Raw genomic sequence first — 23208 nt, 5'->3', positions numbered from 1 at the left:
CCCTCTCGTTACGTGTGGCAGAACAAGCCAGAAGTCTAATTGTGGCTTAACTTATTTCATTTCCCTTAACAAGTGCAAGTTAGAAGACCTGTATTCTAGATCGACACAATCATTTCAGTTAGGAATTAGTTTCTTCTGGTAAAATAGAAATAATAATTCCTTATTCTCCAAAATATTTTGGCCCTACTTAGTACACAGAGTTGTAGTATCAAATTTATAATAAATGCAATTGATGGTGCTTTGAAAATTGTAATGCGTCATTGAAGTCTGGAGCAAATATGTTATTACTTTGCAGTATTTTCTTAACAATTAATTCAGTCTTTCTTTCTTTCTTTCTTTCTTTCTTTCTTTCTTTCTTTCTTTCTTTCTTTCTTTCTTCTTTCTTTTTTTTTTTGTTATGTCTGGCTAAGTATCTACTTTCTACTCCTGAACTGTTGTCACATGAGATATAATAATACTAATTATTATTTAGCATCTAGTAAGTCCCAAGCACCATATTGGTACTTGACCTGTAATACTTCATTTAATTGACACATTTGTGAAAGTAGTACAATTACCTCTGTTTTATATATCAGAGAATTCCCATCCTGTACTTATGCAAGATTATTTATTCATTCTCTTATTCAATTTCCCTTGTTGGTTTCACATTACTGTTATCTGGACCAGTGGGTTTGATTTTTTTTAAGCTTTTTTTTTTTTTTTTAAATTTAATTTCCAGTTAGTTAACACACAGCGTAATATTAGTTTCAGGTGTACAATACAGTGATTCAACACTTCCATACAATGCTTGGTGCTCATCACCAGTGCACTCCTTAATCCGCATCACCTCTTTCACCCATCTCCTCACCCACCTCCCCTCTGGTAACCATCAGTTTGTTCTCAAGAGTCTGTTTCTTGGTTTGCCTCTCTCTCTGTTTCTCTTTTATTGTCCCCCTCCCTTTGATCATTGGTTCTCTTTGTTTTGTTTTGGATCAGTGGACTTTAAATCTTTTTTTATTGCAACTCATTATTTGTTAAAAAAAAATTGAGTGAACTTTCAACAAATGTGTATATTTTTGTGTATAAATTAAATTTATAGGTACCAATATATTAATATGTGCATTAGTAAAATTAGTAATTTAAGAACAATGATCTAAATTTAAATGAAATTTAAAATTTTCTCAGTAGATATCCTGTTTTTCTACAAATTCTAGGCAACATGCTTTAAAATATCCTTACCTTTGTTCTACACTAAGGGTTGGCATACTAAGGGCCAAGGGCTAAATTTGGCCCACAGCTTATTTTTTCCAGTCCACAAATTCAGAATGGTTTTTATTGCCAAGTGGTTGAGATAACTCAAAAGAAGAATACTAGTTTGTAATACATGAAAATTATATAAAATTCAAATTTTATTTTTTATAAAGTTTTATTGGAACACAGCCCAGTCATTTGTGTGTGTGTGTGTGTGTGTGTGTGTGTGTGTGCATGCGCACCTTGTCTATGGCTACTTTCACGTTACAACTACGGAAATGAATGCTTGTGACAAAGAATGTATGGCCCACAAGCTTAACACATTTTCTACCTGGCATTTAAAAAAGAAAAAAAGCGGGGCGCCTGGGTGGCGCAGTCGGTTAGGCGTCCGACTTCAGCCAGGTCACGATCTCTCGGTCCGGGAGTTCGAGCCCCGCGTCAGGCTCTGGGCTGATGGCTCAGAGCCTGGAGCCTGTTTCGGATTCTGTGTCTCCCTCTCTCTCTGCCCCTCCCCCGTTCATGCTCTGTCTCTCTCTGTCGCAAAAATAAATAAACGTTGAAAAAAAAAATTAAAAAAAAAAAAAAAAGAAAAAAAGCCTTTAACTCCTGCTGTAGACCACTGAAATATTACTTACATCAGAAGTACGGAGACCAGCACTGGAAATAACAACCTTGTGTAGTCAGGACACTGGCCTCAGAGTTTAAGACTTAGGTTATACTCCTACTTCTGTCTCTTACTAACTACATGCCTCTTGGAAATGATCCTCAGTTTCTGGTCCTTTGATTCTGCATTTGTAAAATAATGATTTGTAAATCATTGCATTGAATGAGCCCTTTATGCTCCAAAGTTCTTCAGTTTTATAACTCCTGCAATGTGCCATGCATATACAAATACATCTGATGTGCAGGCATCACAATAAGAACCAGGCTCCTCTGGCTCAAAGAATCTTTCTAGACTTGATGGAATAACTAACTATAGTAATAATAAAAATAAATCTCAGCACTGATAAAACAGTTGGCGTCATTTAGTGTGCTAAGAAGTGCATTTTCAAATTGTTATGCTTGAAAGAACAGCACTGCAATTTAGAAAAACGAACATTTCAGCATAAATAAATTATGACCTCCAAGACCATAAAAATGTAAATCCAAATTTAATGAGAAATTAAGCACCCTAGAATTTACCATTAAGTCAACAATTTGATCTTGATATGATAACGTTTATTTCACCTTTTAGAGAGTCTTACAAGTTTTTTCCCCCCTCATAGCTCTCTAGTTTACTATCCAGATTTACTTTACCTATTCAGTTTTGTTTTTACTTGGGAAATAATTAAGACTAAAAACAGTCATATAAGCAACTGCTGTATGAAATATATTATTAAAAGCAAACCATTTAAAAAGAGATTTGGTATTTTTCTTTTAATAAGTAGGAATAAATTTCTTGTCTTTTTAGTAAGTATATGTGCTAATTTCAACTTTCTGAATTATTTCTCTGGATTAGTTTATTAACAGTGGCAACAAATATAGTAGACCTTCTAGTACAAAGCATGTAATGGTGATTAAGAAATTTTTTCACCCAGAGCAGTTACAGCTTGTAAAAGTATTACGGGAAAAGTATGTCAAATAACAGAGGTAGATTTTCCAGATGCCTAGGAAATCCCCCCTCTGTGTGAAAGCATTTGGAATCTGAATAAATTCTTTGAGGACAATAGGTTACCAGTTTCTCTCCTGCCTTAGAGTCATTGTCTGACTAAAGTTTGTTGGTGATAATGAAAGAGCACAACATTCTCAGACATTGAGATTGTGACTCTATTTGTGTAGTGACCTAATTTCAGAAGAAAAAAAATTAGCATACAGGTTCTAACAAGTACTGACATATTTAAAAATACAAGGAGGCAGATACTGAAGGCCAGTCTTGTCCCAGAAAATCTAACATGCGCATTTGCAACAAGTGAATCTTAAAAATGAGTGTACCATGGGACAAATGGGTTTATATCGTAAACAAATATTCTAGGGTTCTCTGTTGAAACAATTCACAGCTTGCCATCAAACAAGGAAACAGGGAGAGAGAGAGTTGACACAATTTCCAACTTCTAGAACAAGAGCTAGTCTACTAGAATACAACATACAACTGGAAGGTGCATCGATACATTTTGCCACTTCTGTGTCCCTCTGGATATGCCTCCAGAAGCATGACAGCTTGCAGCAGGCACTCAGTAAACAGTAATTGAATAAACAAGGGTGTAATGGAAACTGTTCCACCATTAGACTCCAATAGCCTCAAAAATCTACACTTTATCAGGGTTGTGAAAATGGCCACTTTGCCACATTGCCTTAAGTGATCTTTCCTGGTAACAAAGGTCTTGTTTGAATTAATTAATTAATTTCTAAATAATTCTTGAGTATCAATTATTCACAAGGTGTTTTTCTAGGCACTGCAGATAAAGCAATGAACCAGACACATTCTCTGACCTCATGGATTTTATATTCTAGTGAGGGAAGTCAGGAGATAAAGAATACACTATCACCCTGATGTAAACTGTGGACATAGGGTAACAAGAATGTGTCAGTTAGGTTAATTAGTTGTAACCAATGTACCTTCTGGTGTGGAGATATTAACAGTGGAACAGGCTGTGCAGATGGCGGGGAAGGGGGGTGAAGGGGTGGGGGGCAGCCAAGGGATACATGGGAACTCTTTGTATTTTCCATTCAATTTTGTCGGGAACATGACTGCTTTAAAAAATAAAATCTATTGGGGCGCCTGGGTGGCGCAGTCGGTTAAGCGTCCGACTTCAACCAGGTCACGATCTCACGGTCCGTGAGTTCGAGCCCCGCATCGGGCTCTGGGCTGATGGCTCAGAGCCTGGAGCCTGTTTCCGATTCTGTGTCTCCCTCTCTCTCTGCCCCTCGCCCGTTCATGCTCTGTCTCTCTCTGTCCCAAAAATAAATAAACGTTGAAAAAAAAAATAAAATAAAATCTATTAAAAATATATTGTTAGGTCAGGTGGTGATAAGTACACTAGAGAAAAAAAAAAAAGAACAAGAGGGAGGATAGGAAATATTGTGGGAATATTTAAAAGGTACATTATATGGGGCGCCTGGGTGGCTCAGTTGGTTAAGCATCTGACTCTTGATTTTGGCTCAGGTCATGATCTCGTGGTCATGAGATCAAGCCCTGCATTGGGCTCTGCACTGACAGCATGAAGCCTGCTTGGGATTCTCTCTCTCCCCCCTCTCTCTGCTCCTCCCTTGCTCTTCTCTCTCTCTTTCTCTCTCTCTCTCTCTCTCTCTCTCTCTCTCTCTCTCCCCCCCTCTCCCTTTCTCCCTCTCTCTCTCTAAATGAATAAACTAAAAAAATAAAAGGTACATTATGATTACAAAAGTCAGCTTGAGAGGTTTTATATATTTTCCTTCCTTTTTGATTATTATTGTTTTCTTGCCATTTCTCCTTACTCTATGAAATGTCTTTGATCGGAAGCACAAACATTAGCCAAGTTGACAGCATAAATCCTTATTAATTATCAAGTCTTAAGTGTCTCTCACACAGTCTTCATCAGCCACAAAGTCCCATATGATCTGCATACCACCCCCCTCACTCCAGCCTCACATTATCCCTCCTCCTTCATCCACCCACACTGTCCTCAGGGCTGCTTTGTCAACACGCCAAACACTTGCACACCTCAGACATTTGCCCCTGTGGTTTCTTATGCCTGGAATGTTTTGGTTATGTTTAAACATAGAATGTGGAAATAGCTGCCTGGGTTAAATCTCGCTAATAGCCTACAACCTTGGCCAAATAGCTATTCCTCCCTCAGTTTCCTCATTTATAAAATGGAGTTATAGAGGCCCCTGGGTGGCTCAGTCAGTTAAGCATCTGACTTCAGCTCAGGTCATGATCTCACAATTTGTGGTTTTTGAGCCCTGCATCGGGCTCTGTGCTGACAGCTCAGAGCCTGGAGCCTGGTTTGGATTCTGTGTCTCCTTTTCTCTCTGCCCCTCCCCGACTTGGGCGCTCTCTCTCTCTCTCTCAAAAATAAATAAACATTAAAAATTTTTAATGGAGTTATTACCTAGATCAAAAGCTGACTGTGAGAATGGAGTTATTACCTAGATCACAAGCTCACTGTGAGAATCAAATGCGTTAATGGAGGGAAAGCATTTAAATAGTGCCCAGGACATGATAAAATTTATATAGGTGTTTCCAGACTGGCCCACAACTGTCCTTCTTTTGCCTTATTTTTCACACAGGGAGGTCTGCTGTGACCTTCTTGTTTAATATTCCAGCCTCCCCACCACTGTCTATGTCTATTTATATCGTATATACTGTTTCATAGGACCTGTTCCCCTGTAACATATTATCGTTTTTTTCTTTAGTTTAACTGTCCTCTACAACTGAAGTATTAGAACCATGAAGGCAGGACTTCGCCTGGGTGACTTGTATGTCCTAATGCAGTGCCTGGAAATAGTTGGTGCTCAATAAACCCATGTTTAATAATGGAACAAATGTATATATGAATGAGCACACTCAACGGAGAGGACCTGAAAATGTTTAGATACATCTTCGATCCAGCAATCTTTGATCCAAAGATATACTGAAAAACCCCAGTAGGTTAAAAGATTTTTGGCATCCAAATAATCCTTTCAAATTTGAAACAAATCTTTTTTTTCATTAAATATTTATTTTTTCACTTTGAGTGAGAGAGAGAGGGAGAGAGAGACAGCACGAGTGGGCAAGAGGTGCAGAGAGAGTGAGGGAGAGCATCCCAAGCAGGCTTAATGCTCAACACGGATCCCACAAACCATGAGATCATGACCTGAGCGGAAATCAAAAGTTGGACACTTAACCATGTGGGCCACCCCAGGGCCCGTTAAACAAATCTTTAATTCACTATTTTCTGCTATATTAAGAAAAAGCAAAACTCTTTTCTCTTTGATCTTACTAAAGTTTATGGGTCTGCTATTATAAATTAACTTTAAAAGAGTTAAAGAAACCAGTTTAGAAGTATTAGAATCTAAAAAATATTTAAAATCTTTAGCACCAATTCATTAAGTATAGTATTTTTACAATCCTCTTCTATATATGTATGTCACACCATAGAAAAAAATGTTTACTCAAGAAACTCATACCAGGAAATGCTGGAATCATATTGATATAGAAATGATCTAGAAATGGCTTTCTTATAATGATACTCTATCAAAATACATATAGAAATACTTATGTAACTAAATTGAATATAAGCCAAATAGTATGATTATATCCCCACATTATATGCTAAAATATTTGCTGCAATATTGCAGCAGCAAATATTTACTCAGAAATTGTAACACAATAAAGGGATGTTATCACAGAGAAAAGAATATAAGTCATTATAATTATTTCAATAAATTATTATAAAGATTTCAATACAATCATGAAACACTAACACTATTTTCTACACTAGTAACAACTGCCTTTTATTAGTTAATAGTTTGCATAAATAGTTTATAAAACATAAGGAAATAGTAGGCTATGATGTTAGGTTGGTAAAAAATTATAATAAAAAATGCATTCAGCCCTACATGTAAAAAGGTCAAAATCAATTATAATTATTAATGTGGATTGTTTTCAGTACTTTACAATTTAAAATTCATTTAATTTCTAAAAATCAAGAAAACAAAAACAAGCCACCGAATGGGAACAGATATCTGCAAATGATATATCTAATAAGGGGTTAGTATCCAACATATATGTAGAACTTATACAACTCAACTTCAGAAAAACAAATAATCCCATTAAAATATGGGCAGATGGCATTAGCAGACATTTCTCCCAAGAAGACATACACATGGCCAATAAGACACATGAAAAAATGCTCAATATCACTAATCGTCAGGGAAATGCAAATCAAAAAAATAATGAAAGATCACCTCACACCTGTCAGAATGGCTAAAACAACAACACCAAAAGCCACGTGTTGGCAAGGATCCGGAGAAAAAGTATCCCTCATGTACTGTTGGTGGGAATGCAAACTGCTGCAGCAGTCAGTGTGGAAGATGGTATGGAGGTTCCTCAAAAAATTAAAAATAGAATTACCGTATAATCTACTAATTCCACTACTGGGGATTTACCCAAAGAATGGGAAAACACTAATTGGAGAGGATATATGCACTCTTATGTTTATTGCAGCATCATATACAATAGCCAAAATATGGAAGCAGCCCAAGTGTCGATCGATAGATGAATGGACAAAGATGATGTGGTGTCTACATAGAATGGAATATTACTCAACCATAAAAAAGAATGAGACCTTGCCATTTTCAACAGCATAGATGGATCTGGAGGGTATAATGGTAAGTGAAATAAGTCAGTCACAGAAAGACAAATACTATATGATTTAATTAAGATACAAAACAAACAAAGGAAAGAACTACAAAAAAGAAATGGACTCAAATATAAAGAACAAACTGGTGGTTGCCAGAAGGAAGGAGGGTAGGGGGGGGATGCTTGAAACAAAGGGGTTTAAGAGTACCCTTATCCTGATGAGCACTGGGTAATGCATAGAATTACTGAATCGCTATATTGTATACCTGAAACTAATGTAACACTGTACCTTAATTATAACAGAATTTTTAAAAAATTATAAAAAATAAAATAAAATTCATTGAATTTCTAATTTTATCTAGTTAAAAATTCCAGTAATTGCTTGATGTTATTATTATTTGTTGATTTTGAACCTGAATTAAGTAATCCTACACCAACAAAGAGGTAAATTTACTTATGAAATTCAGGCATAAATTGTACAGATGACTACCTTTAAAAATTACATTTAATATTCTTTTGCCTCTGTCAAACAGAACCAGTCATGGTTTCAAAAGTGATTTATTTTACTCTCATGAACAATTCTCAGAAAACTGCCAACTTCATTCCTGAAATTGCCTATTTGCTTACTGTTGTATCACTTTATCACACATAGTATAATCATTTTGCACAAAATATTTGCTTATTTCTAATTTTTCTTGCCAGTAACTGTGTCAACTACTTACCAGATTTGGAGTTAACTATATAGTTTCAAGGTATGTTTTATTTTCATTTAACGTAAATCAATAAACATGGTGAAGACCTTTGGTGAGTGAACTATGAATACAAAACTATAGAAGTCTTTGTTCCAAGAGAACCTACTCTCCTACTCTGTTGTATTAAATATGAGCTTCACACAGAAAGCTGTTACTCAGAAGAGTCTAGATCAGTCTTCCCCTTGAAGATAATGATGATAACACCTATGTTGAGCTACAAATTACAAAATTCATGTGAAGTTCTTGGCTCTTGGTGGTATTCAATAAATATAATCATTTTTAATGATTTTCTCCAGGAACTAAAAATAACCTAGTCAAGACTACACATTGCAGAAGATTCCATCATATAATAAGATAAAAATTAAATATTTTATTTCATGTTGGTTAGGAGGCAGTAAATAATTTTAATAATGTCATTTTTTCTTTTTTTTTCTTTTTAGAGTTTATTTATCTTGAGAGAGAGGGAGAAAGAGAGAGCGAGGGAGGACAGAGAGAGGAAGAGACAGAATCCCAACCAGGCTCTGCACTGTCAGCACACAATCCCACATGGGGCTCAAACTCACAAACCATGAGTTCATGATCTGAACCGAGATGGAGCTGGAACGCTTAACCGACTGAGCCACTCAGATGCCCCAATGACGTTGTCATTTTTTAACATAGTTTGAAAAGCTACTCTTTGAGGATTATCTCCTTAGTAGGATAAGCATGACAAAAAAAATTAGTATAATCTCTATAGGCACAACCTTATGTTTGCCAACAAATGGTGTTCTACTGTTTGCTCACCTTATTTACAACCTGTATCGCTAATAACATTGAATATTCCCTGAATTTTGGCAAAAATTATGTTCAGTAAAAAAAGAAAACAGAACCACAGCAACAAAAGATACTAAGGTCACATACTAAATATTCTCCCATGTTGCCAAATTCACTGTAGTTTTGTCCTTGGATCCTTCCCATCCCTTGATACGTCTCTACGTGGATGCTAGGACGCGTGCCTCTCCTGGCTTTGTCCCTACGTCTCTGTCTGCCCTTTTTCAGTCTCATTTTATTTGCCAGCATCTTCTCAACTTCTACGCACACACTGAACTTCTTCCCTTTTCCATTTCTATACTCATCAGCTTGATGATTTCCTCTGGCCTCATGAATTTAAATACCAAGGAACGTCCTCAAATTTACATTTCTATTCCGATTTCTCACCTGAACTCCACACTGTGGTGTGCAACTGCCAACTTCACATGTCTGTGTGCAGAGCTAATAATATCTCAATTTCACCACATTCAAAAACAACTCGGATTTTACATCCCTGCAGCCTTTTTCTTTTCGGTAACAGGCAACTCCATTCTTCTTGCCATTCAGGCTCAAGACTTTGAAACCTTGACTCATCCTCTCACCCCACAAACAACCCTCCAGTTCAACAACAAATACTGCTGATTATATCTCCAAAAGGTGCCTAGATTCTTCACACTGCTGGCTCTTTCTACTACTCCAGCCATGATCTGAGCCACTCTCGCACGGCTTGTTTATTGCAATAGCCTCCAGACGGTTCTCTCTGCTTCCACCCTTCCATCTCTTCTCGATGCAGCAGAAGCAATGATGATTTTCAGTGCAAGTCAGCTCATAATACTCTTCTGCTCCACGTGTTGGTAGTAGACTGCAAGGTCCTATTTGATCTCCCCTAGTCTTACACCTCTGACTTCTTGTGCCCTTTCTTCCCCTTAGTCATTCTTCTCCACACACTCTGGCCTCCTTGCTTTTCCACAGAAACATCAGGAACATACCTGTGTGCTACAGTCTTTACACTTGCTGGCGAACACAGGGCTCACTCTCTCTCCGTCTGCACGCATGTACAGTTGTCTTATTCCCTAGTCAACAAATGTGGAATTACAACCTAATCCTGCCCTCCCTGAGGACACCCCCACTTCTCTTTTCTGCTTTGTTTTTCTCCTTGGCACTTATCAACATCTGAAATACTATACACGTTACTTTTTTTGTACTTTTGTATTGTCCACATTCTCCCAGTAAAATGGTAAGCTTTCTGAGGGCCAAGATTTTGGGCTGTTTATTGCTGTATGCTTGATCAATGCCCATGTGCAACCTCTAGAAGGCACTCAAAAATATTTGTTATAGAAGTGAATAAATAAAGTTTACAACTTGTATATTTAAGGAACATATCTTTTATTCCTGTTTTGTGTCTTTAACACTACAGTTTCTGTAGGTCTAGAATATTTCTTGTTCTTGGCTAACTTTAAATTCTCTCTCGGCTAACTATAAATTAATTATAATTTAATGACAGACCCATCTAATTCCAAATCTATACATTCCCTGCATCTTGGACCAACCTACTTGGCAGGTGGGATAGCCTGTTTGCTCTGCTGACCTTGTCTGAAGTGACTTGCTGTCCCAACCACCCAGTGTCTATCACTGAGTTTCTCGACACCAATTTACATGAGTCTGGCTGGAGTTTTTTCCATCAATTTAATGGACTTGTCTATCTTACATCTGGATGCACCCCAAAAGATAGCACCTGCCTCATCCCCAAAGGCATGTCTGATTCCATTTCTCTGTTCTGTGGAGCCTGCTTCTTACTGTTGCAATTTTCCCCAGTTATGTTGCGAGATCCAAGTTTGCAGAGTGCCTGACTCCTGCTTTTGTGATTTTTCTTTCACTGCCTCAGGTACAAGCCAGTTCAGGTGAACTTGGATCTTGGCCCGAGTGAGGGAAGGGAGAACTTCTGGAGCTCAAAACCTCATGCTACCAGGAAAAGGGAAATGTGAGAGCTCTGGGTTCAGGATACAGACGACTGTGAGTTGTAGTTCTGAGTCCGACAGACCCCTTGAATGTACACTAATGGTGGTTTGTCTTGGCTCTCTTCACCTTAAGAGAGAGAGAGAAAATCTCTCCTCTTAGGATGTTATGAAGAAAACTTCAGCCAGAAATGTATCTTTGTACTACCTTTTACTATTTCCCATTTCTTAGAAGCTAGGAATGCAAAGTTGTTTTTTCTCTTTTCTTTTTGTTTCTTTTCTTTTCTTTTCTTTTCTTTTCTTTTCTTTTCTTTTCTTTTCAAGACCAGGTCTTGTGGGAAAAATATACATAAACACTCTTCATGAATTCCATGAAGTGTTATAATTAAAACATGAAAAGGAAGTATATTGGAGTTTGGCAGGAAAAGAAAAAAAAAAAAAAAAAAAAAAAAACATGTGCAAACCTAAGGAGGCTAGCAAGATCCTAGTATTTCTGGGGGACTTCTAGAGTTCAACATGGCTGATATAGAGTGAATACAAGGAAGTAAACAGACTAAGAGTTAGGCAGATTTGATTAGACAATTCCTAGATAGAGAAGCCAAAATAAATCACTCTGATGTATTTTAGAGGATACACTGATTCCTCAGTAATTATATAAATGCAAGTAAAATCACAATGTGATGTCATCATGCACCCATTCAATTAACAAAATTTAGAGATAGGTAAATCCAAGTATTGGTGAGGGCATGGAAAATCAGTAACTCTCATGAATTCCTAACTCATAGAACCATCTGGAAATAAATCTGGGTGTACTGAATGCATTAGGTATGCATGCAGCATGTCACTGGAATGGAATCTCTGGTAGAAGTGTTTTTGCGCCATAAGCTCAGGAAATGACTGCTTTGAAGAAATCAGTAGTTGGTTGGATGCAGGAATTATGGCTGTAAAATAATAAAACTAATGTCCATGCACCACCAAAACGGTTTCTGGGGAGGATTCAGATTAATTTGGATAGGCAACTGAGGCTTTGATTTCTTGTGTCATTTCCATCTGACATTGTACTCCATCACCACATTCACTTCACATCTTAGCAGTTACTACTGTATTTTTCTCTTTTTTTAATGTTTATTTTTGAGGGGGGGGAAGAGAGAGACAGACAGAGTGTGAGTGAGGGAGAGGCAGAGAGAGAAGGAGACATAGAATCTGAAGCAGGCTCCAGGCTCTGAGCTGTCAGCACAGAGCCCGACACAGGACTTGAAACCACAAACCTTGAGATCATGACCCGAGCCGAACTCTGATGTTTAACCAACTGAGCCACTTAGGCACCCCAACTACCATATTTTTCTTCATTCATTCATTTCCTACTGGCTCTCTCTGTCTTGTTGTCTCACTGTAATGTTTACTCCAACTACCGTACTTACATTCAACTTTTAACCCATTTATTTGTAATATTTTATTTCACATACTTTTCCATCAAAATTCTGATTGATATTTTTATTGCAGTAATTCATTCTTTTTATAACTGGAAAAATAACATACCATTCATACTTTATTACATTAGAGGCTTCTTCTGTTATTTCTACCCATGAAAATTATAGTCCGGTATGTTATTTTTTGTTCAATCAGCATAACAATTAGGTGGAAAATGTAATCAGGAAATTTTCCTGAAGCAGGTGACTTGGGAATAAATGAGAAAGGAGGGCCTTCTAACTGATGGGAAACTCAAAGGCACACAAATAGGTAGCATAGAATGGAAAGTTGGCTAGATTTAGCTAGAGGGGAGAGTTGGTCTGTAGTGGGAAAAGATAAAATTAGAGAGGTACAAAAGTGCCAGTTGACAGAAGACCTTGAATTAAAAGCCAAGAGTTTAGACTTGATATAGTAGGAGTAGCTGATTCTTGAGCAGGAAGGTGATGTGATAAAAATGGCATTTGCGGAAGATTATTTTAGCAGCTTACAAAGGAATAATTGTAGCAAAAGGAGAGAGGAATTAGGATCACCAGCAAAGAAGTTATTGTAACCCTTGTTTGAACAGAATAGGTCTGAAGTCATAGGGAAAAGGCCAAAACGATGAATATGTCAGATGCTATAAAGCAAGAGGTTTCAAATCTTGGTTCTTGGATCACCTATTTCAGAATCACCTGGAATGTTGTTAAAAATTCGTATCTTTATACTACATGCCTAAACTCTTTAATGTTGTTCTTGTCAGGAGAGGACTGGGAGTGAGCATTTTAACAGGTTCCCTGTGTGATTTTTTTTTCACATGGAAGTTCGAGAAGTTCTGCTCTAGAGGAAGAATTAAGAGAACATGGTAGTTATACTTGGGAATAAAGGAGGGAAAAAAAGAGTACAATGATTATATGGCAGCCAACTAGCACTCAGGAAAACATGATAGAGCAATCAATAGAAAAAAAATTAATAGATATTATTTTTTAGAGGAGTTTTAGGTTTACAACAAAACTGGGCAACAGTACAGAGAGTTCATATATACCCCCTGCCGCTATATACCCACAGCCTCCCCCATTATTAACATCCCCTATTGAGCAGTGCACTTGTTACAATTGGTGAACCTATGTTGATACATCCTTATCACCCAACATCCACAGCTTACTCTGGTTTCACTCTTGGTGTTGAACCAAATACCGGTTTGGAAAAATTCATACTGACATGTGTCCACCACTATAATGTCATACAGAGTAGTTTAGCCCTAAAAATCTTCTGTGCTTTGCTTATTCATCTCTTCCTCCTCCTGAACTCCTAACAACCACTGATACTTTTCCAGAATGTCACATAGTTGGAACCATACAGTATGCAGTCTTTTTAGATTGGCTTCTTTCACTTGGTAATATGCAAGCTCATTTCTTGAGGTTGCTGAATAACAGTCGATGGTCTGATGTACTACAGCTTATGTATTACTCACTTACAGAAGGGCATCTTGGTTGCTTCCAAATTTTGGCAATTTGAACAAAGCTGCTATAAACATTCATGGAGAGATTTTTGTCTGAATATACGTTTTCAACTCCTTTGAGTAAATGACTGCTGGATGGCATGTGTAGTTTTTTAAGAAACCACCAAGCTGTCCTCCAAAGTGAAGGTACCATTTTGCATACCCACCAGCCACAAATGACAATCGAAATTTAAAGTCAACTTTTATCATAGCAAAAATCATGGTAGAAAAGCATTCATGGTAGGAAAGATGCTGAGGTGTGTTACTAACATATTAGAATCAAAATGAACAAAAGTCCTCACAGAAATAGACTTGAGACAATGAGAGAACTAGTGGGAGTATTCCGCATTAAACACAGATATTTTGAAAGTATTGCAGTATTGATGACATCTGAAGACATTAAATACTGGATGTTGTTTTACATGAAAACATAGGGTCTAAGACACAGGTGTCCCCACACTAAGTGGTGGACAGAAGAAGTGTCAGAAGACATAAGTTGCTTCTTTTCCCGAACTTGACTTGAGACAGTGAAACCTTGGAGTGCTTACAAAAACTCAGCTTCCAGGGTCCCAATCCAGAATTGACTCAGAATATCTAGGAGAAAGGTATAGGAATTGGTACTTGGCAAGTTTCTCAGGTGATTTTTATGATTTCTCAGAGGCTGATTGTTTCCTATTGAAATTCATAATTTTAGAACAGTCCACAGAAGGACAGATGTGGTATATGTTGAGATAATACAGGTATAAAATATAGACGTGTTTCTAGGCATGGCTAAGTGACATTCCATAAGGTGCAGACAGAAGTACTCTTCCAGATTAAAATAGAACAGTGGTACTCAGTTTGAGGTGATTTTGTTCCCCAAAGGACAGTTGGTAACATCTGAAGACGACTTTGATTGTCACAAATTGGGGTGGGGGCAAGTACTTCTTGCATCTAGTGGGTACAATGCAGTGATGCTGTTAAACATCCCACAATGCAAAGGACAGCCCTCACCTTCCCACAGCAAACAAATGTTGGCCCAATATATTGACAGTAATAAGATAGAAACCATAAAATAAAGAGGAATAACAGTTAAATTCAATATGTGAATCTAGTTTGGATTATAATTTAAAATTAAAAATAATACTGGGGCATCTGGGTGGCTCAGTTGATTAAGCATCTGACTCTTGATTTCAGCTCAGGCCATGATCTCCTGGTTCGTGAGTTTGAGCCCCACATCGGGCTCTCTGCTGACAATGCAGGGCCTGCTTGGGATTCTTTCTCTCCCTCTCTCTCTGCTCCTCCCCTGCCCATGACCTCCCTCTCTCTCTCTTTCTATCTAAAAAATAAATAAGCATTAAAAAAAATAACATTGGCAGCAGCTATAAAAGACCTTCTCAGGACTTTTGGGGCATTTGTGCATGGGCTATCCAGTATATAATAGAATCACTGTTATTCTTCTAAACTGATCTAATTATGGCTAGAAAAATGAACACTTTTCTTTAGGATATGCATGTAGAAGTCTGAAACTAGTTTCAAATGACAGAGCAAGGAAAGCAATGTATACATATATGCATATGTACCTTTAAAGAAGAGATGACATAATTGTGATAAAATGTTATGTTTTAATACAGAAAGAGGAACATAAACGTCCACTTATTTTTCTGTCAATTTTTTGGTATGTTTGAAATTTGCTCATAAAAAAGTTGTGGAAAGTGCCATTCGATGTATTTTGACAATGTATATTTGGGATTTGAACCAAGTGGCTCCTTATGGTTTGTTTGATCCTGAAATCATTTTTTACTGCCATCTTTCTACTGCATTAGACCATTCCCACCACCACTTGTTCTCAGTCATTTAAAATCTCTGAGATGCATTTGCTGATAGGAACAGAGGTATAAGCAGGGCACATGTGACTCAATGAAGAATCTGACAGCTATGGACAGTCTTTTATTTCATGTCTCTTCCCTCTTTGTTTCATCTAGATGGCTTTTGCTCTCTGGGGGCAAAGGATTCCAGACTGCCTCACTAGAGGGAAGTCTTTCACTTCCACTCTCGGGTCTAATTACCTGCACGGTACCTATGAGTGGGAGGTTACCCAGTGGCTTTCAAAACATGTCCCTTGGGGCAACAAAATAGGAAGAGAGATAAAGACCACATGGTTTTGCTTTCACTGGAATTATCTAAACCCGACCACAGCCACTTCCTAATCGTGAGGTGATAACTCGAGTGACTGCATTCCATGGTGAAGCTGTCACCTCTCTGGCCCTCTCCTTGCTCTGTCTTGCATTCCAGGGCCATCAGCAATTTTGCTGAAACAGGTCTTTCAGCTTTGGACAGTTTATAAGCTGTTGCCAATTTTATTAAGGTTACTGTGGCTTTTTCACTGTTGCTAAAACTCTAAAAATATTTCTCAGTGTTTCATAGTGCCCTCACATACTGGGGTACTTTGTAGATTTGGTTGAGCACACGTTTGAAATATAGTAGATTCTACAACTGGCCAAAATATTCAAATACTAATGATAGGTTAATATGAGGGGGATTCATTGAGAATTAGGTCAAGAGTAATTTTTGAGAAGAGTCTGATTAAAGTCAGTTTCATATACACCAAATCCTAGATAAATAGATGCACTGATATAAATTTATAAATTTATGACATATATTATATATGCATATATATACATGCATGCATATATGCAAATGCATATATAACAAATCCTAGATCAATAGATGACTGATATACATTTGTTGAATTTATTTTCTTGCTTTTGATGTAAATGGTTATATGTTGGTTACTATTTATATTTGTAGAGAAATATAGTCATCCCTCAGTGGGATGAATAGAAGTATGTTGGAATTGCTTTTGAATTCCATTGTCATGATGATGTAGAAAATTATGTCTTAAACAGGTAGGCTGGTTCTTAGTTGCATTTTATATGACTTTTATCAGAACATGAAGTACTTTTTTAACTCTTCAAAAAAGTACTTTTCTTTTTCTTATGTCTGAACACATGATGCTTCAAACAGTAGTCTCCGTAAATGCTGAGTATCTAAGTGAATATTCCCAAGCTTTCTTCTCTTTTTTTCTGTGTAGGGATCAAGTCACTTCTTAAAAGATGTACAATGTTATGTGAGCATCAAATTTCTAAATGAAGCCCGACTCTTTAAATAAGATTTCCTAAATTAAAAAGGTTCCGATATGAAGCTCTATTTCCTGAAAAGAGCTACACAAATATGTTCACCATCTTAGATCACTGAAGCATATCATATAAAAATTATCATTTTGCAAAATGACACATATTCTAGAATCATATGTATATGTATTTTACTAATGATTATTTTAAACAGTCATTCAGAAAGAAGAGCTCAGTTATACTTTACATTTAGAGATGAAAGTTTTCTAATAGTTACTTTATTTCAGGCTATGATAATCACATATGATTTAAATGTAGACAGTCAAAACATACAATTTAATTTAATGCTTTCTTGGAGTTCATAGTATGGTGATGCGTTAAAAAAAATACAAAAAATAGTATGTAGGTTTTTTGTTTTTTGTTTTGTACAGCAAAAGCATGTGTAGATATATATTGTTTTATAGACAGAGGTCTGGAAAGGAATACACCCCAATCTTAACAATATTTATATTCAGGAATTGATAATACAGAAGGAATAGGGGGTGTTGTAATTCTTCCTTTGTGTTTAGTTTTATTTTCTAAGCATTTCAATAAACATACATTAAATAGTAATGTGTGTGTCTATGCCTTAGGGTTCTGTGAAAAATCTAAACCTCTCTAATGTGTCGGCGTGTTTGTTGGACTTAAAATATTTTTGATGCCAGTCAAGGTCAAATATTAGTTTGCCTGTGGCACAGCCTAAATTATCCTCTCAACAAACTGTACCAAATAATAATGATGTGATAGGTAAATAGGGCTCGTTGTCACTAAATTAAGAAAGGATTTAACTTCTAAGTAAGATCTGATCCATCAGACAATTTCAGTATATTGAAGTACAGACAATAGATGGCAACGCAGTTTGCATATTGGCAAAAACATCTCGGAACCCTTGCGGTGGAGGCAGGGTCAGAGAATCCCTGGCAAACAGGTGAACCTACCAGGAACCACCACAAGCAGAAGCAGAAAACGGGGTAAAGTTTCGCTAAAGTGTAATGACAAACGTAGAATATAACATTCCAACGTCAAGGAAGAAAAGTAGTTGGCTCATTCGCTTGAGCACACCAATAATAGATAAAGAGGTTCATTTTCTTTTTTTTTTTTTTTTTTTTTAATTTTTTTTTTTCAACGTTTATTTATTTTGGGGACAGAGAGAGACAGAGCATGAACGAGCGAGGGGCAGAGAGAGAGGGAGACACAGAATTGGAAACAGCCTCCAGGCTCCGAGCCATCAGCCCAGAGCCTGACGCAGGGCTCAAACTCACGGACCGCGAGATCGTGACCTGGCTGAAGTCGGACGCTTAACCGACTGCGCCACCCAGGCGCCCCAAGAGGTTCATTTTCAACAAGGGTACTGAGTGAACCATGAACTTAAAACCCCATGGAGTATACTGTGAATAGAAGACTCAGGTAGGACAGAGTACAGACTATATTATTTTTGTTACATTGAGGTATGCATAGATAATAACACATATATCAGAAACATCTTGTATCACAGTCAAAATGACGATATATGCATTTATTTGCACCTCTTACCTGTGAGGTAAAGTTTTCCTTCCAAACATTCAGCCTTTTTTTTTTTTTTTTTTGAGGTGGGGAGGGAAGATAGGAGAAACACAACAGTGGAGAAAGTGTCATAATATAGGTGCGTACACAGTGATTTGGAGACAGAATCAAGTAATGCTAACTGGGATTTGCAGAAGGCCTCTCATCGGAGGTCATGTTTGTACTGAACTTTGAATTATAAACTGTTTTCAATCTCTAATGACAACCATCTCAGACGGTCATTTGGCTGTCAGCAGAAGTTACCAGTGAGTCATATACTTTATGTTTTTGAGGGGAAAAGAGACAAATACGTTAGAAACTTCATATGCACGTGGTGAAGCTAATGTTTGCATGCGTCCACCCATTTCCAAAGGGACAGAACACACGAGATTTATTATCAAAGTTCCAAGTTTCTTCTCCAAGACAGGCTTAATTATGACCAAAAATAATTCAATTTAAAACCCCAAAGTCTCATTGGAAAAATAATATCAATCGAATCTACATATTAACATTCCTCAGCTTTAATAAAACATTCAAACAACATATTATTGTTGGCCAAGCACAATAATTGGCCACAAAACCTAGCCAAGTCTTTGTTTTGATTTCAGATTCTGACTCTACTTGAGGAGGTAACGCTGAAACACCTTTGTAAAAGAACTAGAATATCTGTGGTATTTTAGCATAAGCATTCATGAGCTACAGATTTGTTTCATTTATGACCTATGTCTATCTAATAAAAGTGATAGAGTCAAAGAGTGTTAAGAAGCCCATGAAGTAAAGACTTGTTCATATTCAGGAGGATATTGAAGCCCAGAGAGAATTTCACTAACTTCTTCATTAAATATAGCATTAACCAAATGTTTATATGGGTTCAGCAATTCAATAATTGTTGGAAACTTAAATACCTTACTTTTAATAATGGACAGTCAACTAGTAAGAAAATCAACAAGAAAATAGGAGACTTGAATAGCATTATAAGCCAACTAGAACTAACAGACATCTACGGGATACTCAACAACAGCAGAATTATATATATTCTTCTCAACTGTGCATAGAACAATTTTTTAGGATAGACCATATGTCGGGCATAGAACAAACCTCATGAAATTTAAAATAATAATGATAATATAATAATAATAATAACAACAATAATAATAATAATAACAATAATAAGTGTTCTCCAGTCATAATGGAATGAAATTAGAAAACACTAACAAAAAGAAATCTGGGAAACTCATAATTATGTATAAATTATACAATACAGTCTTAAATTGCCAATGGGCCAAAGGAGAAATCGCAAGGGAAATCAGAAAATACTTTTGAGAGGAATAAAACTAAAGACATACAATGTACTGAAACTTACAGGACTCAGCTAAAGTAATGCTCAGAGGGAAATTTTATAGCTATAAATGCCTATATAGACAGAGTATATATACATATAAACATGTATACATATATGCATATAAATACATATGCAGAAAGAGAGAGAGTGAGAGAGAGAAAGATCTCACATAAACAACCTAACCTTCTACCTAAGACACAGGAAAAAGAAGAGCAAAGTAAACTTACGGAAGCAGAAGGAAGTAAATAATAAAGACTACAGTGGAAATTACTGAACTACAGAAAAGAAAAAAAAAAATAGAGAAAATCAATGAAACCAAAAGCTGATTCTTTGAAAAATTCAACACAATTGACAGACCTTTAGCTAGACTGAGCAAAAGAAAGTGGGGGTGGGAGTAGGAGGGGGGGGAGAAAGAGAGAAGATTCCAATTACTAGAATCAGAAATATAAGCTAGAACAGTGCTACACCTTTAAAAAATTACAATAGTAGGATATATGCCAGTATAGTAAATAACTTAGATGAAATGGACACATTCCTAAAAAGAAACACTTTAAAACTGACTCAAGAAGACACCTGAACTTCTAACATGCAAAGAGACTAACTTAGAAATTTTAAAATACCCTCCTCCAAAAGTTTAAACCCAGATGGTTTCACTGATGAATTCTACTAAACATTTTAGAAAAAACTAATACCACCTTTTTACAAAATATTTAAAAAAAACAAAGAGGAGGAAAACTCCCCAACTAATTTTAGGAGGTTAGTATAACTCTGATACTCAAAACCAGACAAAGACATAATAAGAAAAGAAAAAGGATATCACAAATGAATATCCCTTGTGAAAATCTTCAACAAAATACTAGCAATCTGAATACAGCAGCACACACACATACACAGCACTAAATGGGATTTATCCCAGGAATTCAAGGTTGGTTTAGCATCCAAAAAATCATTAAGGTAATACAACATACAATGGGACAAAAACAGAAACAAAAACAAAAACCATGATCAACTATATAGACAGAGAAAAAACATTTGAAAATATTCAAAACTGTTCCATGCTAAAAAAAAAAAAAAACTAAAATAATAGGAATAGAAAAGATTTTCCTCAGACTTATGAAGGACATCTACAAAAAACCTGTATCATGATTAATGGTAAAGGCTAGGTGCTTTCCTCCTAAGATCAGAAAAAACGAAAACGATGTCTGCTCTCTTCACTCCTATTTAATACTGTACTGGAACCTATAACAAAGACATCTAGGCAAGAAAAAGAAATCAAAGGCATCCAGATTGAAAAAAAACATACAAAACTATCCTATTCATACTTGATATGATCTCATTTATAGAAAATCCTAAGCAATCTATAGAAAATCCTACGATTGGTCTTTTCAACAAATGGTGCTGGACTTTTTGTATATTTACATGCAAAAGAAATAAATTAGACCCTTATTTCACAGCATATACAAAAATTAAAAGTAAATCAAAGACCTAAATAGAAAAACTAAAATTATACAACTTTTTTTAAAAAAAGAATTAATGTTTATTTTTGAGACAGAGACAAAGTGCAAGAGGAGGAGGTGCAGAGAGAGGGAGACACAGAATCCGAAGCGGGCTCTGTCAGCACAGAGCCGGAAGCAGGGCTCGAACCCACAAACCACGAGATCATGACCTGAGCCAAAGTCAGATGCCTAACCAATTGAGCCACCCAGGCGCCCCCCAAATTATACAACTCTTAGAAGAAACACAGGGATGAATCTACATGACTTCAGATATTACCATGGAGTCTTAGATATGACAAAAGTGTCAACAACAATAAGGAAAAGAGATAAATAGGACCTCATCAAAATTAAAACACTTTGTACTTCAGGGGTGCCTGGGTGGCTCAGTCGGTTGAGTGTTTGACTCTCAGGTCATGATCGCACAGTTCGTGACATCAAGCCCCACGTCAGGCTCTGTGCTGAGTGTGAAGTCTGCTTGGGATTCCCTCTCTCCCTCTCTCTCTGCCCCTCCCCTGCTCTTGCTCTCTCTCTCAAAAATAAAATAAAAATTAACAAAATAAACAAAACCAAAAACACTTTGTGCTTCAAAGGACACCATAAAAAAGTGAAAATGGAACCCAAAGAATGTGAGAAAATATTTGTAAATCATATATCTGATAAGGAATTTGCATTTAAATATATAAATAATACTTAGGATTCGTAATAAAGAGACAAATAGACTAATTAATAAATGGGCAAAGGATCGGAATAGACATTTCTTCAAGGGGGATATACAAATGGCCAATAAACACATGAGAAGATGCTCAACATCAGAGTCATCAAGGAACTAAAAATTAAAACCAAATGTGATACAAATTCACACCCACTAGGATGGTTATAATGGAAAATATAGACAATGACAAGTGTTGGTGAGGATATGGAAAGATTAGATCTTTCATACTTTACTAGTGGGGATGTAAAATCGTGTAGTAACTTGAACAACACCCTGGAAGTTCCTCAAAATGTTAAACATGGAGTTTTGCCTTAGCAATTCCACTCCCAAGAAAAATGAAAACTTATGCCCACATGAAAACTTGTACACAAATATTCTCTGCACCTTTATCACAAAAGCCAAGGTGGAAACAACATCAACTGATGAATGGTTTTAAAAACATGGTATATCCACATGATGGAATATTATTTGGCCATAAAAAGGAATGATGTACAGATACACACTACAACCTGGACAAACCTTCAACACGTGATGTTAAGAGAAAGAAAGAGCCTAGGCACCAAAAAACCTTTACATGATTGCATTTATATGAAATAGACAGAATAAGCAATTCTATGGAAACAGAAAGTAGATCTGTGGTTGTTTAGCGCTGGTGGAACTGGAAAATAGATGTGCGATAGCTGAAGGACATAGGATTTTTTTTGAAATGATGAAAATGTTCTAAATTGGCCATGGTAAATGTTGTATAGGAGTATTCTAAACCACTGAGAGCTATATACTTTTTCAAATGGGTGAGGTGCAAGGTACATGAATTACATCATAAAAATCTTACAAATGCTATTTTAGGCTTCTACCAGACAAATGCAAACTGTGATTAAATAAATAATTTTGCTTTACAGTTTTGTATTGTCCCATGCATTTCAAACATATTAGTTCCTTTGATCTCTGAGACAACCATGAGAAGTAAAATTAAACTAGACGAAGTAGTTTTGG

General features: G+C 36.5%; 1 protein-coding gene across 5 annotated transcripts in view; it reads right to left on the bottom strand.

Annotated features, from left to right (window-relative positions):
- Positions 1-23208, bottom strand: part of ROBO1 (roundabout guidance receptor 1) — a 1149709-nt gene that overhangs the window by 707738 nt on the left and 418763 nt on the right. The window lies entirely within an intron of this gene.

Source organism: Puma concolor, chromosome C2 (assembly GCF_028749965.1).
Source record: "Puma concolor isolate L17-30 chromosome C2, mPumCon1.1.hap2, whole genome shotgun sequence".
Classification (NCBI taxonomy): domain Eukaryota; kingdom Metazoa; phylum Chordata; class Mammalia; order Carnivora; family Felidae; genus Puma; species Puma concolor.
Note: the sequence above shows the minus strand (reverse complement) of the source record. Positions and strands in the feature narration are given on the sequence as shown.